The sequence below is a fragment of the Sminthopsis crassicaudata genome, chromosome 5 (assembly GCF_048593235.1).
Source record: "Sminthopsis crassicaudata isolate SCR6 chromosome 5, ASM4859323v1, whole genome shotgun sequence".
Taxonomy (NCBI): domain Eukaryota; kingdom Metazoa; phylum Chordata; class Mammalia; order Dasyuromorphia; family Dasyuridae; genus Sminthopsis; species Sminthopsis crassicaudata.
The window spans coordinates 190,290,650-190,308,776 of record NC_133621.1 but is presented as its reverse complement, the minus strand read 5'-3'; positions in this window follow the sequence as shown (position 1 = coordinate 190,308,776).

Sequence of the window (18,127 nt, the reverse complement as noted above, 5' to 3'; positions counted from 1 at the left end):
TGAGAAACCTTAGATCCCCAAAATTGTCTCAATTAAACTGTGCTGTTGGGTTTTGAAAAAGAGATGGGAAGGTATTGACAGAAAAGAGAGAGAAGGATATTTCAGATGCAAGGAATGATTTGTATAAAAGAGGCAGGAATAAGCAAGGTCTTTGCAGAAGATAAACTTTTTTTTTTTTTTTTTTTTTTTTTAAGTTGGAACAAAGGAGCCATATCTTAACCAGAAATGAGATGAAATTAAAAGAAATAATTAGGAAGCCATTGTAGGTTTTTGGAAAGGAAAGTGACATAATATGAAGGATCTTTAAACACCTTTTTTTTTAGTAGTTTTGGGTGGGGAAAGAATCATAATGCAGGAGGATCAGCGGAAGGAACTGGGATGTTTATTCTGGGTAAGAGGAGACTCAAGGTACAATGAAAATTGTCTTCATGTATGTCAAAGGTTGCTGTCTAAAAGAGGGGTTAAATTTTTCTGCATAGTCCTAGAGAGCAAAACTAGGAGAAAATGAATAAAAATTACTGTTTGGCTTTAGCTTAACATGAGGGAAAATGTCTTAAAATTTAGACTTGTTCAAAAGTTAAATGAACTTCCTTAAGTGATAGTGAGTTCCCTCTCCCTGAAGGAATTAAAAATGATTGACAATTTGTTGGAGAAGTTGGAAATTTAATTCCTAAGTGGTAATGGGCTAAATTGCATGAGCTCTATTTCAGCTCTGAGATAATATAATTCTGATAGATCCTGGAGGAAAAGATGAGCCAGAAATCTCTACCAGTAGTTTTCATGAGAAGAAAATAGAACTGACTAGAAGTATAAGAAAAGAAAAATAAAAATGAGAGCTACTGTAAAAGGAAGAATTGCCAGTCATCTTGCAGTCCTCCTCTTCCATGTTTGTTTATTGAATTCTTGTCTAAGCTTTAAAGCCCAATTTTTATGCCACCTCCTCCAGGAAGTCTCCTTTGGTTCTAGTTTTGATAATTATCTTTTCCATTTGACTTAAGGGAGAATTTATTGTATAACTCTCTGGTGCACTAATCATGAATTAAATTCCTATCAGGAGACTGAGACAGTAGAGCTGGGAAGATACAGGCTTAGAAACTGCCTGCCTCTTGTGCAAGAAATCTTTCCCATTAATCCAACCCCATTTCCGCTCTCAATGTTGCAAGGGCAGCTGGGATAGGGAAGATGGGATTGTAACTCCTCTGCAGATTTTAAGAAGTGAGCAAATTGCTTACACTTGGAGGAAAGGGATGGACAGAAGTTGCCTTGGATGCTCAGCTAAGATACAAATGGAAAATCACTGCTTATAGTTAGTTTATATTATGTTTAAGGGCAGTTAGTGGGAGGGACAACAGAAGCAGAAGGTAGCAAGAGTATTGCTCTGGATCTCCTTCTCGCCTGTGGTCATCCTGCTATTTTGGGGCGTGTTCTTGAGGGTTTGTTTGTCTTGGTCAGAACTTGTGGTTGGTTGCTAGTAACTCCCACCTCCCTGGGTAAACATGTAAATTCAGATTCTGTCTAGGACAACTTTTCTGAATCATAGTCACAGCTGAGATTGCCTCTAGGTTCTTATTCTTGAAAGAGAATGACAAGGGGTTGCTTGGTAGCTGGATAGCCTTGTATACTCTCCAACAACACTGTAAGTTCCCTCCAGACTGGAATTCTGTCTTTATCTTCTTTGATACTTAAATTAATGATGGGTTTCTAATTAATATTTATTGAATTAAATTGAATGTAGGGAGACAGATGATAAGAAAGAATCAAAGATGATACCAATAGATTTGGATCAAGGTTGATATAGTTTTGAGGGGTGAAGAAAGATCATGCCTTTTGATATCTGGACTATCCCCAGGTGTAATTCCTAGGCTTCATCTGCTTGAGTTATTTTCCACTGATGTGACTTGATGATAGAAACATTGAATCATTTCAACAATGGACAATCTAAACAAAAGCTGGGGAGAATGGTTAAGAAGATCTTTGCTATTCTAAGTACTTTTGAGACCAGGGCTGACAAAGATGGCTTGAGCCCTGACTGAAATACAAAGTTTTCAGAACCTAAAGTCACACATAGTGGCCATTTGATTATGTTGTTTTCTTGGCTGCTTGGCCTTGCACTATGAAGCCACACCATGTTCTGCCAAGACAATAAAGAATGCAGAAAGGCCCTTTACCACAGGCCAAAAATGCATTTCATTTAGTTTTATTTTTAATGCATTACTAGAACTGTTTTATACAAGATTAAAATAACAAAACTATGCACGAAAGTCTTGTGGCCTCCTAGAGCTCTGGAGATGCTGGGTTTTGGGCGGATAATAGATGGGGAGAATTTCAAGTACATCCTGTTCTACCAAAGTTTATTTTCTTCATAATTTGCCCTCCTTCCTTCCCCCTTTCTGAATTCTCCCCTCCCCCAAAGCAAATGACTTTTGTGAGCGATGAGGTTAGACAATGGAGGAAATTTCTTTCCTTTTGTCTGTGAAGGCAAAACTTTGAAATATCAAGAGAAGGATGACCCTTGCCTACTGTTCTAACATGCCTCTCCTCTGTGATCAGCGGCTACTGCCCCCCAAAACTCAGCAAACAGGAAGCTATCCCAGGCCCATAGTGTTCCTGCGCCAGGAAATTGGCTTCTACTGCCCTGCCCTGGCTCCCTTCCCCTCAGGTTCTTCCTGGCCATTTAGTACAGCTAAAAATAGCAGCCACTAAAAGTTGGTGTTATTGTTTAACCACTAACCACTTGTAACTTGATTTTTGGGTGGTGGCAGATGGAGCTAATCCTCTGACTCTGTAGCCTGAGAATTTTACCTGCCTTCTCTTGGGATGAAGGCCAGTCCCTCCCTATATTATTTCAACATCATGGATTCCCTCTTCTCAACCCTTCTAAGCAGTGCAGCTAATCAGTCAAGGTTAATTCAATTCACATCCACACCTCTTGGGTGAGACAAGAAGTGGAAATCCATAAGGATTTCCTCTCAACCACAGCCTTTGTGTGGTACAGGCATTATACACCCATCCTGGCCCTTACCAGGAAGGGCAATGGCACCTATGAAACCTCCTGCATTCATGTGGTGTGTGCTCTGACTTACTTGTCATGCCAGTGATTGCCTGCAGTGCCAGTTCATCTCGGTAGACTGAATTGATAAATCCACAGGAATGGACCAAACACCTACCAAATGCCAAACATCTCGAGTTGTTATATTATTAAGTAATGTTCACCTCTGTGATGTGTATAGAATTTTCTTGGCAAAGCTGTTAGAATACCTTGGCATTTCCTTCTCTAAGGGATTAAGGCAATCTAAAGTCATACAGTTAGTGACCATTTAAGGATGGATTTGAACTCGGGTCTTCTTGACTTCAAGTCTACCAATGTATTCACTGAACCACTAAACTTCACTAGATCATGGGATCACATGAAACAGGCCCTGTTCTGTAGCAGCTCATGTTCTGTAGAAAAGAAAAGTACCCTTAAAAACATATAAAAAAGTTTATATAGAATATATAGAAATGAGTAAAAAAGTAATTTGGTAGGAGTGAGGTGGGGAATGGAGAAAGTACCGGGAACTTGAATGATTAGGAAAAGCCTCATCTATAAGGTGGTCTTTGAAATGAATTGTAAAAGAAATTAGACATTGTAAAAAGAAGTGAAGAGAATATCCAATCTCAACATGGGGAATAAATAATGATAATAATAGTAGCATTTATGGAGTGCTTTAAGGTTTGCAAAGCTCTTTATAAATATCTCATTTGATCTTCACAACAGCCCTGGGGGTAGGTGTTATTATTATTCCCAATTCACACAGGAGGCAAACAGAGTTAAGTAACTTGCCTAGAAACACATCTTTAGTAAATGTCTGAGGCCAGATTCAAAGAGATGCCTGTGTGAAACACAGGCAAGAAGTCTTTTTTGATTGATATGTGAAGGGGAGCAATGTATAACACCTGGATAATTGGGTTGTAGTCAGATTATAAAGGACTTTAAATAGCAAAAAAAAGATGATTGAATCCTAGCATTGGCAAGATGCTAACAGTATTTACTAATAGCCAGTTCTGTGCCTTTGGAGCATCACTTTGGTTGTTCTGTGAAGGACAGATTGGAGAAGATATACACAAAGGAGAGAGACTGCTTAGGCGGCCATGAGAGTAATTCAAGATAAGGTTATAGGATTATATGATCATAGTTGTAAAGTTGAAAGGGACCACAGAGGTCATCACTTTTAATCTTGTTTTACATATGAGGGACTGATGCCAAAATGCACCCAGGGCCATACAGTTAGTAAATTATCTGAGTTATTATTTGAACTCAGGTAAACTACAACATGCTTCTTTTCTTACAAACTCTGATGGCTACTAGTGAATGGACAGGTGAGTAAAGATGCAAGGACAGCTAACTGGAAGTGAGGCAGAGAAAATAATTGAAGATGAAAAGGGAAGTTTGAAAGGTGAATGCATCTTGGGGGAAAAGATAATGATTAATCTTTTGGACATAGTGAATTCGAGATATTCATGTGATGTCCAATTAAAAAAAATTGTCTTATGGGGGACCCTAGAGGTCTCTGTATGTGTCAGAAGAAAAAAAAAAGAACACAAAAGGAAGAGGTCTAAAATGAAGGGAAGTCAGTTATGGATAGGAAAGGGATTCTAGAGGACTCTATAGAAAGGGCAAGCAGAGCTCTAGTTAAATATAGGAAGAATAGGATGGAGATGTATGAGGATAAATGAATTATATTGATTAAGATTTTAGGTGGTAGTCACATTGGCAATGACAGAGAAACCCAGAATTTTAGAGTTAAAAATAATTTCTGAGTAGCCATCTAGTCCAATTCATAACTAAAAAGTACTTCTCAGTAATCTATTTCACCAAGATCTTTCTGGATTTTCATTCTTTCATCTGTGCAAGTCATGTGAGTCAGATGTATTATGTCATAGAATAAAAGATACATGATGTGAAATTGGGCCATTTTAATAGAGGTAGAACTTCCAGGCATGGAGAAGAGATACTTTCACAGTACTCTGCCTTATCAGTCTTCCACTAAAGTGTTATGTTCAGTTCTGGGTGCCATAATTTAGGGATACTGATAAGCTGGGGGAAATATCCAGAGATGGTAATTTTAAAAAATTTCAATAGTATTTTATTTATCCAATTACATGTAGAGACAGTTTTCAATATTTATTTTTGTAAGATTTTGAGTTCCAAATTTTTTTCTTTCTCCTTTGTTTCCCTTCTTCCCAAAACAGTAAGATTTTTACAAAGAGATATTTTATGATCTCTTTGGGACACAGGTCCAGTAATGGCACTACTGAATCAAAGGGTATGCACAGTTTTATAACCTTTTGGGCATAATTTTAAATTGATCTCCAGAATGCTTGATCCAGGATGATTATTATAAAGACTGGTTGAAAAAACTGTGGATATTTAGACTGGAAAAAGAGAAGATTCAAAGGTAGGTCGAGGGGGACTGTTGTCAAGAATCTGAAGGGCTATTATATGGGACAGGGGTTACATTTATTTTGTTTGGCCCCAGAGAGCAGAAACAGCAACAGGTTAGAAGTTGCATAACAATTCAGGCTGTCCAAAGGTGGAATGGACATCTTTGGGAGATGATGAGTTTTTCCTCTTTACAAGTCTTTAAGTAGAGGCTGTTGAGCCATTTCTCTGAGAGGGAGTGGGTTGATCTACATGGCTGCTTAGGTTCCTATCAACTCTCAGAATCTGTGATTTGATGTGTTTCTGCTGCCTAATAGCTGTGTGACCTTACACAAATCACTTCAGTTTTCTTGGTCATAATTTCCTCACTTATAAAATGAATAGGTTGAACTTCCATCCAGGGTTCTTTTTAAGCACTAAATTTATGACCCTATGATCCTTTGACTTGTGTCATGGGAAGATATTCCATTAGAAAGGATCAACCACCATAAAAAGATAATTTAAATGAAATTTTGTATAAGAAATTATTCTGTACAATGAAAATCTTCTCTGGTTTATATCCTCTATAGAAGTCTTTCTGTCTTTCTGTCCATGGTGATGTATGCAACTTTTGACATGTTTCTGAGTACATTTGAGGTCTCCCAGAAGTGCCCATTCTATTCCCAGAACAATAGCAGCTGTTACTGTTAATACTGATTGTAAGAATGTCATCTTGAAACTTATGGTGCTGTTAGGTGATCACTATTGTTCTTCTGATGAATTCTAAGTATTATACAGATATCTGAGAACATGTATCCTTAAATAGAATATAAGTTACATGAGCAACTGTTTCATTTTTGTATTTATGTTCTTAACCTAATGTTTAGCACATAGCTAGACTATGTAGATTGCCCAGATAGATGATTCCTAATGTGCTTTCCATCTTTGACATGCTGTGATTTTTAAATTTATTTTTCATTACCCAGAAGTTCGTAGTAAAGTTGATGAATCATTCTGGCACAAAAAGCAGCCTGAGCAGGAAGAAGATTGTATTATTATTGAGAAACAGCACGGGGATAGAGTGCACCAGTGCTGATGAATCTAAAACAAAAAGTAGACCCAAGATATCAGAAATTGGGATATGAGTTGTTTAGAGATGTCTCCCCCATATTAGAATGTCTTCCCCTTATGAGAATGTGAACTCCATGAAAGCCTAGACTATTTTTTTGTTTCTCTACCATCCCTATCATCTGCACAATGTGTGGCACAATAAAAGCTTCTTGATTTGACTTAAGATGGTTCCCATCTGGCACCAAAGATCAACATCCTCTCACATTTTATTGTTTCTCTTTTGCAAGGCTTTTGCACTTTTAAGCACTTTTGCATCTGCCTTATCATCTCAAACTAACGTTGCAGTGGGTATCTACCTTTGGGGGTATCTTTTCTTAGAAATTGTCTTTTCCTCTGGCATTTTAGTTAATGATAATAACAACTCACATGTATACAGTGCTTTCCTTATCCTCAACTTCTGTGATAAGTTGATTGCCTATAGGTTAGTTAGTGCAAATACCCTAATTTTACAGATAACTCTGATCCCAAGATTTTACCCACTTCATCATCAAGATCCCTTTAGTGCATTTCAGCAGACCATACCCAGCAACACACATAGACACAAACACATAACACACATTTTTTCCCCCATTAAAAATAGCATTGAAATATACTTTGATTAATTTGGGGAAATTTTAGAAATATAAGAATATCCTTCATTCTTGAATCCTTTTTCTTTTTAACCCTATGACTTGATCATGTTCTGCCAAAACCCAACTTCTACCATATACCTGCTTTCTTCTTATTTACCTGCGGTTGAATTAATGGAGTTGGAGGAAATCAAGAAACCCTTCTGATTGGGTCTATTACCAACTTGCTGGGTTCTCCCTACAGCAAGGTAATACTACTCCTCGCCAGTCAATTAATTATTATTTCATTTTCCAAAGTAGCAGTTCCAAACCCCCTCTATTCTCAAGGCTCCTATATTAACTCCCCTCCATAATTTCAAATGAAGACCTAGCTTCATGATTCATGAAAAAAGTGGAGACCAGGTACCACTGGATCAAATATATTTGGCATCTCAACCTAGCCTCTGCCTTCTTTTCCAGTCTTACACTTTGTTCCCTTCCACATGTGCACTCTTTTATCTAGCATTACTTCCTTATTAACTGTTCCTCAACTATGACACCCCAGCTTCCATTTCTGGGCCTCTGACCTGGTTGTCATGCAATGCTCTTTATTCTCTTCCACTTCTTAGTTTTTCTGGTTGCTTCAAGACAGCTTAAATTTACATTCTACTAGAACTTTTTCCAGGTCTTCAAGCATACTGTTAGTGTGGTCTTCTCTACGTTTATCTTCTGCTTCCTTTATCTGGTCATTTACATGCTTTCTCCCCCATTTTAGAATGTAAGCTCCATGAAAGAAGAGACTATTTTATTTTGTTTTTCTTTGTATCCCTAGCATCAGCACAATGTGTGGCACATGGTTAAACAAACAAACAAACAAACATGCTTCTTGACTTAACCAATTCCTTTGTGAGGGAAGCTGAATTCAAAAACATCCTAACACTGAAGCACACAGCCCATTACTCCATACAGTTAGCTGGAGGGAGGTAAGTAGAGGGGTGAGAAGAAAAGAGGTAGAAAAGTCTGAATCCTACATAGGAAAGGAAGGTGGAATGATATATCTCTTCTGAACAAAAGAAGAGTTAAATCTCAGAAAAGCCTTAGATTATAGTCTATAAGGAAAGAGTCGTCACACAAGACTGAAAGAAATTCCTCACCAAAAATTTTAATACTAGGCGGGGGTGGGGAGGAAAAGGGGAAACAATGGACTTAAACAGCATACACACTCAAGCAAAATAAATAGGGCAGGAAATAAAAATTTACATTTGCAGAGAAAGTGGCACTACAAGACAGGATAGAACAATAAATATTTCCAGAATAATGATGGTCATCCATGCTAGAGAAAAATAAACTGAGGAGTCATTAAAATTTCTTATAAGGCCATAGAAAGGAGGGGAGCAGTGAATGAGGAAGAAAGACTCCAATAAAGGCTATCCAGTAGGACATTAAATTTAAAAAAGGAGCTTCCCAGGATGAGAGCATGAATTGTCCCTTTTAGAGAGTGAAAAATCAGAAGACTGGGAAACAAAGAAGGATTGAGAGGGAAACTCAATGATGTGGCCAACAAAGTCTTGTGTCCTTAAGTTTTCAGCAAGTAGTTAAGCATATTTCAGCCAGAGATTTGGCAGCAAATTTAAGCGGCTTCAAATGAAGAAAGAGAGAACAGTTTTTGCTGTGACACAGTTTCTTTCTTTTTTTCTCTTTCTCTTTCTTTTCTTTTCTTTCTCTCTCTTTTTCTTCTTTTTTCTTTCTTTGTTCCTTTCTGCTCTTTCTGTCTCTGGCTCTCTCCCTTTCTCTTTCCTTTCGTTATTGTTCCTTTCCTTTTTCTTCTCCTCCTTCCCTTCTCTTTTTCTCTCCCTTCTCTCCTCCCTCCCTCCCTCCCTCCCTCCCTCCCTCCCTCCCTCCCTCCCTTCCTTCCTTCCTTCCTTCCTTCCTTCCTTCCTTCCTTCCTTCCTTCCTTCCTTCCTTCCTTCCTTCCTTCCTTCCTTCCTTCCTTCCTTCCTTCCTTCCTTCCTTCCTTCCTTCCTTCCTTTTTTATCTTTCCTTCCTTCCCTTTCCTTTTCTCTTCTTTGCTTTCTCTCAGTTTCTCTCTTTCTTGTCTCTCTATCTCTTTTTCCCCTCTATCTCTCTTTCAGATCAACATAGAGAATTTTATACTTTAGAAGAGAAAGATGACTTTTTTCTTATTTATCAGTTTTACCACTATTGCCATAGCTTTGAGTGTGGTGGTCCCCACAGAATGATGCCATATTTTGATGTTCTTTTGCCATTCTTTGTCTAGGAAATCAGGGATTATTAAGTTGGGGCCAATTGAGTTGTTTTGTTTTTAATTTGTAAAAATATTTCAATATAATTGAAATCCTTTATAATCTGATCTTCTTTATTTTATGCATTTAAAAATTACTCTGAAAATGGGGATAGGTTTCCTCAGATTTTCTAAGGCATCTAGGACATTAAAAAGGTTAAGAATCTGTGGGTTAGGTTAAGTTACATTTGATCTCTCTACTTCATGGCCTGGTATCATTACTTAAATGCCTGCTTTGTTGAATATCATAGCCCAAACTATGTTATGCATACCAGTTTGAGTACTTGATATTTTTACAAGAAGCTTCTGGGCTTCCCTTTATGCTTCTTATATAAAGGGATCCAAGTTGCAAGCCATTTAAAAATAAGCAAAAGTCCAGTGATTTGTCTCTGAGCAAGCAGGTTGCCATACAGATTTTTAGAGAAAAGAATTTGGAATGGTGCCTGTTCCAATGTGTAAACATTGAAAACTGCTCTTTGAGCAATCTCCTTAGAGCAGACCTGGAGAACCTGACAAGGAATGGACGATAAAGATTTAGAGTAAGCCAGGTATCTCTGCAGGTGAATGAAGTGTTTTCCAGTCAGGCAACTCAACTCTAAAGACTTTGCTTCTGATTTAGGAAAGCTAGACTCAGTTCAATTGTGCAGTCATAAAGGGTCTGCAAAATCGTGCTTGGTGCTAGGGCTTCAAAGATGAAAAATGACATCATTTATTTTAAGTTGTCACTGAGTGCTTATTGCCTGAGGAAGGCAGCTGAGTCCTTCATCTCTTTAAATATCAATTGCTATTTTGCAGTACTGAGACAATCGGAAATTGACTGTTCCAGCAACTTTTATACAATGCTATAACAATACTTGATATGCAATCAACATCTGCATCTCATAAAATTAGGAAGACAAGCACACTGAGCTAGGTATTTATTTCTGGTTGGATTAGTGGGCAGCAATGTGACCAAGGCACTGAAACATGGTCAAATCCAGTTTTAGACTTGTGACTTTGAATGATTTACTTAATCTTGGCATTTTCCCAAGTTTATCCATTATTTTAGCTCATTGAGTTTTCGATAGTGTTTAAATCAGGTCAAATTCCCTGACGTTTGAAATTTGATTTCCTTCCCTTCCTTCCTTCCCTTCCTTCCTTCCCTTCCTTCCTTCCCTTCCTTCCTTCCCTTCCTTCCCTCCTTCCTTCCCTTCCTTCCTTCCCTCCTTCCTTCCCTTCCTTCCTTCCCTTCCTTCCTTCCCTCCTTCCTTCCCTCCTTCCTTCCCTCCTTCTTTCCCTTCCTTCCTTCCCTTCCTTCCTTCCCTCCTTCCTTCCCTCCTTCCTTCCCTCCTTCTTTCCCTTCCTTCCTTCCCTTCCTTCCTTCCCTCCTTCCTTCCCTCCTTCCTTCCCTCCTTCCTTCCCTCCTTCTTTCCCTTCCTTCCTTCCCTTCCTTCCTTCCCTCCTTCCTTCCCTCCTTCTTTCCCTTCCTTCCTTCCCTTCCTTCCTTCCCTCCTTCCTTCCCTCCTTCTTTCCCTTCCTTCCTTCCCTTCCTTCCTTCCCTTCCTTCCTTCCCTCCTTCTTTCCCTTCCTTCCTTCCCTTCCTTCCTTCCCTCCTTCCTTCCCTCCTTCCTTCCCTCCTTCCTTCCCTCCTTCTTTCCCTTCCTTCCTTCCCTTCCTTCCTTCCCTCCTTCCTTCCCTCCTTCTTTCCCTTCCTTCCTTCCCTTCCTTCCTTCCCTCCTTCCTTCCCTCCTTCTTTCCCTTCCTTCCTTCCCTTCCTTCCTTCCCTTCCTTCCTTCCCTTCCTTCCTTCCCTCCTTCCTTCCCTCCTTCCTTCCCTTCCTTCCTTCCCTTCCTTCCTTCCCTTCCTTCCTTCCCTCCTTCCTTCCCCCTTCCTTCCCTTCCTTCCTTCCCTTCCTTCCTTCCCTTCCTTCCCTCCCTCCTTCCTTCCTTCCTTCCTTCCCTCCTTCCTTCCCTCCTTCTTTCCCTTCCTTCCTTCCCTTCCTTCCTTCCCTTCCTTCCTTCCCTCCTTCTTTCCCTTCCTTCCTTCCCTTCCTTCCTTCCCTCCTTCCTTCCCTCCTTCTTTCCCTTCCTTCCTTCCCTTCCTTCCTTCCCTTCCTTCCTTCCCTCCTTCTTTCCCTTCCTTCCTTCCCTTCCTTCCTTCCCTCCTTCCTTCCCTCCTTCCTTCCCTCCTTCCTTCCCTCCTTCTTTCCCTTCCTTCCTTCCCTTCCTTCCTTCCCTCCTTCCTTCCCTCCTTCTTTCCCTTCCTTCCTTCCCTTCCTTCCTTCCCTTCCTTCCTTCCCTCCTTCTTTCCCTTCCTTCCTTCCCTTCCTTCCTTCCCTTCCTTCCTTCCCTTCCTTCCTTCCCTCCTTCCTTCCCTCCTTCCTTCCCTTCCTTCCTTCCCTTCCTTCCTTCCCTTCCTTCCCTCCCTCCTTCCTTCCTTCCTTCCTTCCCTCCTTCCCTCCCTCCTTCTTTCCCTCCTTCCTTCCCTTCCTTCCCTCCCTTCCTTCCCTCCCTTCCTTCCTTCCCTTCCTTCCCTCTCTTCCTTCCCTCCCTTCCTTCCCTTCCTTCCCTCCCTTCCTCCCTTCCTTCCCTCCCTTCCTTCCCTTCCTTCCTTCCTTCCCTTCTTTCCCTTCCTTCCCTCCCTTCCTTCCCTCCCTTCCTTCCCTCCCTTCCTTCCCTCCTTCCCTCCCTCCTTCCCTCCCTCCTTCCCTCCCTCCTTCCTTCCCTCCTTCCTTCCTTCCTTCCTTCCTTCCTTCCTTCCTTCCTTCCTTCCTTCCTTCCTTCCTTCCTTCCTTCCTTCCTTCCTTCCTTCCTTCCTTCCTTCCTTCCTTCCTTCCTTCCTTTCTTCCTTCCTTCTTCCGCAATTGGGGTTAAGTAACTTGCCCAAAGTCACACAGTTAGGAAGTGTTAAATGTCTGAGGTCGGAACTCAGGTCCTCCTGACTTCAGGGCTGGTCCTCTATCCACTGTACCACCTAGCAGCCCCTGATACATTTCTTTTAATATATGGCAGGATATAGACCTTTAATATTTGTTTGAAGTTTCCTCAACTGTAAAGTGGGGGGTAATAGCATTACTTTAACAAAGTTGTGAAGATCAAGTAAAATAATATTTGTAAAGGAAGGTGTTACATAAATGCTCATTTCCTCCCTTCCCCCACCTCCTGTTTCATTAAAAGAAATTGTGAGAACATTGCTAGAGAGGCAAGTACAGTATAATAACTTACACACCATTCAAACTTTACTTGTGTATCACAAGTCTCTTTACTCACACTAGTCTAACCTTATTTTTCTCTCCATAGTCATCTTTCATATTTATGATGAAAGATTTTTACTAGGATGTTTTTAGGTCTAAAGTATGAACTATATCAGAAGAAACAGTGGATGACAAAGATGAATACTGGAAAACCATTTGTAATCATGACATTTGAATTTCCCTTTCCATTTCATTTTTCAATCTTCATTATAGCATTATAATATGATCCATCCTGTCTATTTTTAGATTAGGAAATGGAAATGTTTGGACAGAAAAATAAATTTTGTTTATACATAACTATTAATCTGTGTTTCCTTCATTAGATTGTGAGCTCTTTGAGAGCAGGGACTCCTTTTGCCTTTTTTTTTTTTTTTTTTTTTAATTATCTTCAGCACTAACCACTGCGTCTTGTATGTAATAGGTGTTCAATATTTGATGACTTGATTCGATTTGACTTTTAAGTTAATTCCTTAATGCTAAGCACCAAGGACAATGTTTTCCTCAGTGTTTCTTTGAATTAAAGACTAGTTCCCAAGACACTGTATTTTTAATGCAGAAAAGCTAGTTTGAGAGGGGTTTATAGAATTTCTTTAATAAAGAAATGTCAGCATCTTAACCATATTTTTATGAATCTTAAACTCAGGGTCATTCCATTAAAAATCCTTCATCTCTTGCTATATCATATTGTGAGGCTGCCATTGAGCTGTCAAAGATTATGTCACTAAGTTCAAATTCTGAAAAAAGTTGAATACTGGACCAGAGATGAAAAAAAAACAACAGTGACATTTGAATTATGTGAGGTAAAATAAAATAATTAAATTTATCAGTATACAAAAAACATAACTTTTTACATCTCTAAAAAAACTAAATTTGTTTTATGTACTTTCAATGCAGTCATGTATCTTATATGGTTTGGCATGAAATCAACAAGATTTGGGTGTGTATTCTTTAATTTTTCATCATAAAATTGCATTTTTAGCACATTGAGTGTTAAATATATCTTTGAAAATGGCCATTTTTTTAAGTCAAGTAATTTTTCTACCTCATAGATTTTGTCTGTTTATGAGGCAACATAAGCCTTTGGGCAAGACAATAAGCAGTAGAGTACTGAAAATTGCAAAAAGGTAATTTTTATTGATGAAAACTGTTCATCATCATCAATAGTTCATCAACTGTTAAGTGACTTGCCCAGTATTACATAGCTAGTACATATCACGTATCTAATGCTAGATTTGAACTCAGTTCCTCTTGACTCCAGGGCTGGTGCTTTTTTCACTGTACCACCTACTTTGTAAATTTTCAATAGGATTTAATTTTCTCTATCTAGGCCATTTATAAGGGTGAAGAACACCCACAACATGAGCTCCATGGATCAAACTGTTTATGGGGCAGGTCGATCTTTTCTTAGGCTCTGTGGCCCTGAGAGTGACACTGAAGGGGGCTTAGCCATTGTTTTTGCCCTTTCCGGTTTTTAACATAGACAATGGAGTTTCTGCACTAGGGCGCTTGAGCTAAAGTGAGTTTGAAGGAAGGCTAAATGCTGCTGCCAGTTCATTAAGGAAGCCAGGGTGTCACAACATGAGACCAGAGGGGCTTTGGATTTGGAACTTGATGTCACTGTGCTATATAGAAATGTGGACCTAATTCCCCTTCTTTCCTCAGAGATAGAAATGGTATATAGGAGGCAAATGTTCCCATGAGTTGGGGGGAAAAGATGTTTGTTATTGTTATATCTTTGAAGTAATTATTCTGTCAAGTGGGTAAATGGAACTGGGGACATCTAAATTTGGAGAACACAATAAGTTATGCAGAGATTAGACACCCCCAAATTTCTTTAAAATAAAATCCTCAGAGGATTCTGAGGAGAGGCAAAATATAATGTATCTGGACTTCAGGTAATGGGGACCAGAGTAGTTGCTGTTACATATTTATTGGAGTTCATTACTTCAATTGAAATAAAATTTCTAGGCCAAATAAAAATAGAAAAAAAACTTTTCCTAACTTTTTTTTTCTTATTTTTAAATTATTCTCAGTTTCAAGATTTCTCTCTCTCTCTCTCTCTCTCTCTCTCTCTCTCTCTCTCTCTCTCTCTCTCTCTCTTCTACCCTGGAACTTTGAGAAGGCAAGACATACATTTTTACACATAAAGTCATGCAAAACTCTAATATTTTTTAGGCCAACTGTTTTGCATTTTGATGAAGATGTCTAGATCTTATAGGCTTACTTGGATATTTGACACCTATATTGTTATATCCTTGAATGAAGTTTTCATCAGTAAAAATTACCTTTTTGCAATTTTCAGTACTCTAGTGCTTATTGTCTTGCCCCAAATGAATCTTTTTTAATTCACAGAAACAACATCTTAAGTCTTCCCTTCCCCCCAACAATCTGGACTTCTCACTATTCTTCCAACTTTATGGCACCTATGCCAAATAATAGGTTGCCTGCAACTGATCCTATTTCATTTTGGTTTAAATAATGCTTGAAATCATTGACTTCCCCATGCAACAATTCTCACAATATCTTTAACAGTCTTAGAAACATATTCTTTGAGAATTATAATTTTGCATGATCTTTTGAAATGATACCCATTATTTAAAACTACAGAATTAAAAATCAAACAAAAGAGAGCAACAAACTACATGTAAAAAGCATGGAATATAGTGCTTAATTGAAAAACAACTGACTAAAGGTGGAGAAGTCAATTTAATCCAAGTTCATCTGGTCAAAGACAGATTTCTGAATCAGACTAGTGTCAATAGAATGACATGCATGACCATCATTTGTCATAAAATGAAAGAATTGTAAAATTATTGCTTATACCAAATGATTCATTGTATGCAAGTTGATCAAGGACAAGCCTAGTTATGCTGGTAAGATTTATTGCCAGATTAGGTGCAGGGAGATGACTGTTTCTGCCACAGTAACTCTTGAAGACCATTTCTTAAGTTACAGATCCATAGCAACCTACACCAGAAGTCACCCACAATGATGAAATCAGTCTTCTGAAATAAAGAAATAAGAAGGCAAGAACCAAATCTAAGATAAATTTTGTATCTTCCCCAATATTTATCATGGTTCTTTGCATACAGTAAGTAAATACTGTTTGGTGACTGAATTGATGAAAGAAAGAATGAATCTCTGGGCTGGGCTCAAGTTCTGCCTCTGGGACTTACTAGGGCAGCATAACAATGAATGACTGAACAGGAACAACAAAAGATAGGAGACCAAAAATAAATTCCTTAAGCCTTAACTTCTTCATTTGCAAAATGAGGATGATATTATCTATAACTTTGTATTGTTTTGTTTTAAGGATCTGATGCTAATAAATGTGTAACAACCCTTTTCAGATTAACATTATACAAATGTTGGTTTTTATCTTCCTCTCAAGAGTGTTATTATTTTTCCCTTTTATTGTTTAACTACTAGTCTATTCTTTTTTTATATTCATATATTTACAAAATAAAATAAAAGAAGTATGAAGAAAAAGATCATACTCTATATATTAATGACAGTAATTAATGATGTGACATTTAAAAAGTTCAAGACAGTTTCTGTGTTATTAATTATTTTAATTAACAATTAATTATTTAACAATGCTAGCTTGTTATTATGAAAGGGTCAGTGAGCCTCTTGAATGTCAAAGATACCTCATGGAATCCACTTAATGCTTTATATGCCTTTGGAAAAATGGTTGTTCCTGAGGATGGCAATTGACTTTGACTCATTAACAAGTAATGAGAAAGAATAAATATTATAATGAGAGGTGGGCTTAATCTAATGAATGTTTTGGAATACATGGCACTAAACACCCAGGAATGGTCAAAGAGACTTATTATTACATCATCAAAGAGAGAATTTACTTGTACCCCAGACCCTGTTTGACTAATCACAATGAGCTGGAATACATCAATTCACCTAATTTTATCTTTTGAATAGATCTGAGTTCTTACTTTGGCCATCACTTCTGCAACTCAAAATCTGCCTGAATAACCTATAAAGACTGATTTCTGAATGAGGAAGTAGAAAAAAGGAGGAAGAGGTTTCAGTTCAGTTCAATAATCATCTCAAATTCAGACAGGTATTAAAGTCCAGATCCTTTATTTTCTCCTTTTAAGTCTTGTCTCCTTCCTGGGGCTAGTTAGCTTACTTAGAGGCCTATCTCTCTCCTTGGTTCCAAGAGCTCCCTCTGAATGTCTCCAAATCCAAAGGTTTGTCCTTCAGCCTCCAGCCAGCTTCAGCCTCTCATCCTCCCAATGTCTCCAGCCAGCACAAAGGTGGAAGTTGGAATGAATCTTCTCTGCCTCCGAGAGTGGGCTTGTGGGCTTCTGACTTGTGAATCTCCCAAAGTCCAAGAGTGGGCTTGTCCTTTAGTGGGCTTGTGAACTCCTCCTTATATATTATCTCTAAAGGTGTGAAGTCTAATGTGTGAACTCCTCTAAAGTTGTGAATTAAGTACCTAAGCATTAGCACCTTGTTTCAAGTTCTGGCCCATAACATTAAATGAAGTTAATATTATTAATAATTCTCTATGAGTAGAGCAAAATTCCGGTAGTTTGAAAGAACTGAGAAACATGCATATTTAGGGCCAACTCCACTCTAAATGATCATATGGACTATTTGTTCATGCCCTATGGTAGAACCTTTTGAGCTCAATTTTTTTTTTTTTTTTCTGGTCACTAACATATGGACATATGTACCTTGAACCCAACATAATGATGTCATTTTGTTCCTCTTCCAGCACTAAGGACAGCAACCAATAACTAACCAAAATAAGGTGACCGATCAGTTAATCTTAAGGTCTTTTAGGATTATAGGTCACAGAATTAAAGCCTGGAGGAGACAACAGAGATCATGTAATCCAATCTTCTTAATTTCCTGATGAAGGAACTTTGTCCCAAAGTAGTTAAGGAACTTGATCCATATCACAAGGAGAAAGTGGCAGAGTTGAGATTTGAACTCAGTACTTCTGACCCTCAATCCAGAATTCATCCCATATTACTAAAGTATTTCTAGTTTTAAAAATTGTCATCCTAGAATCCTGTGTGTTTTGAGCCAACTACAGTGTAAGAGCAACATATAGAGGTACCTTTTGGGAGTGGGAAGAGGTAGGGTAGGGAGGCACTTAAAGAAAAGGAAAGGTGGCTCTGGGTCTGTTATAAAATACCATTAAATAGTATTGCAAATTATTCATTGATTTCTTTCAAAGAGTTCTGCTCATTGTTTTTGAAGATTGTTTTTTCTGTTACCATTGTTCCTCTTTGTTTTCGGACTCTGTACTAATTTTGGAGCATTTAACTGGGCTTCCTTTTCATCTTCCTTCCTCCTATTTTGAACACAATTATTCGTTCCTTTATTCACTTCAAGAAATATAATTAAGGATTGATTAAATATTGTATGCTATTAATAATTAAACATTATCAAACTATTATACATGTCCAAATTAGACCATGTGAAGAAAGATACTATTTATATCCAGAGAAAGAACTGATAAATAGAAATATGTTTAGAAT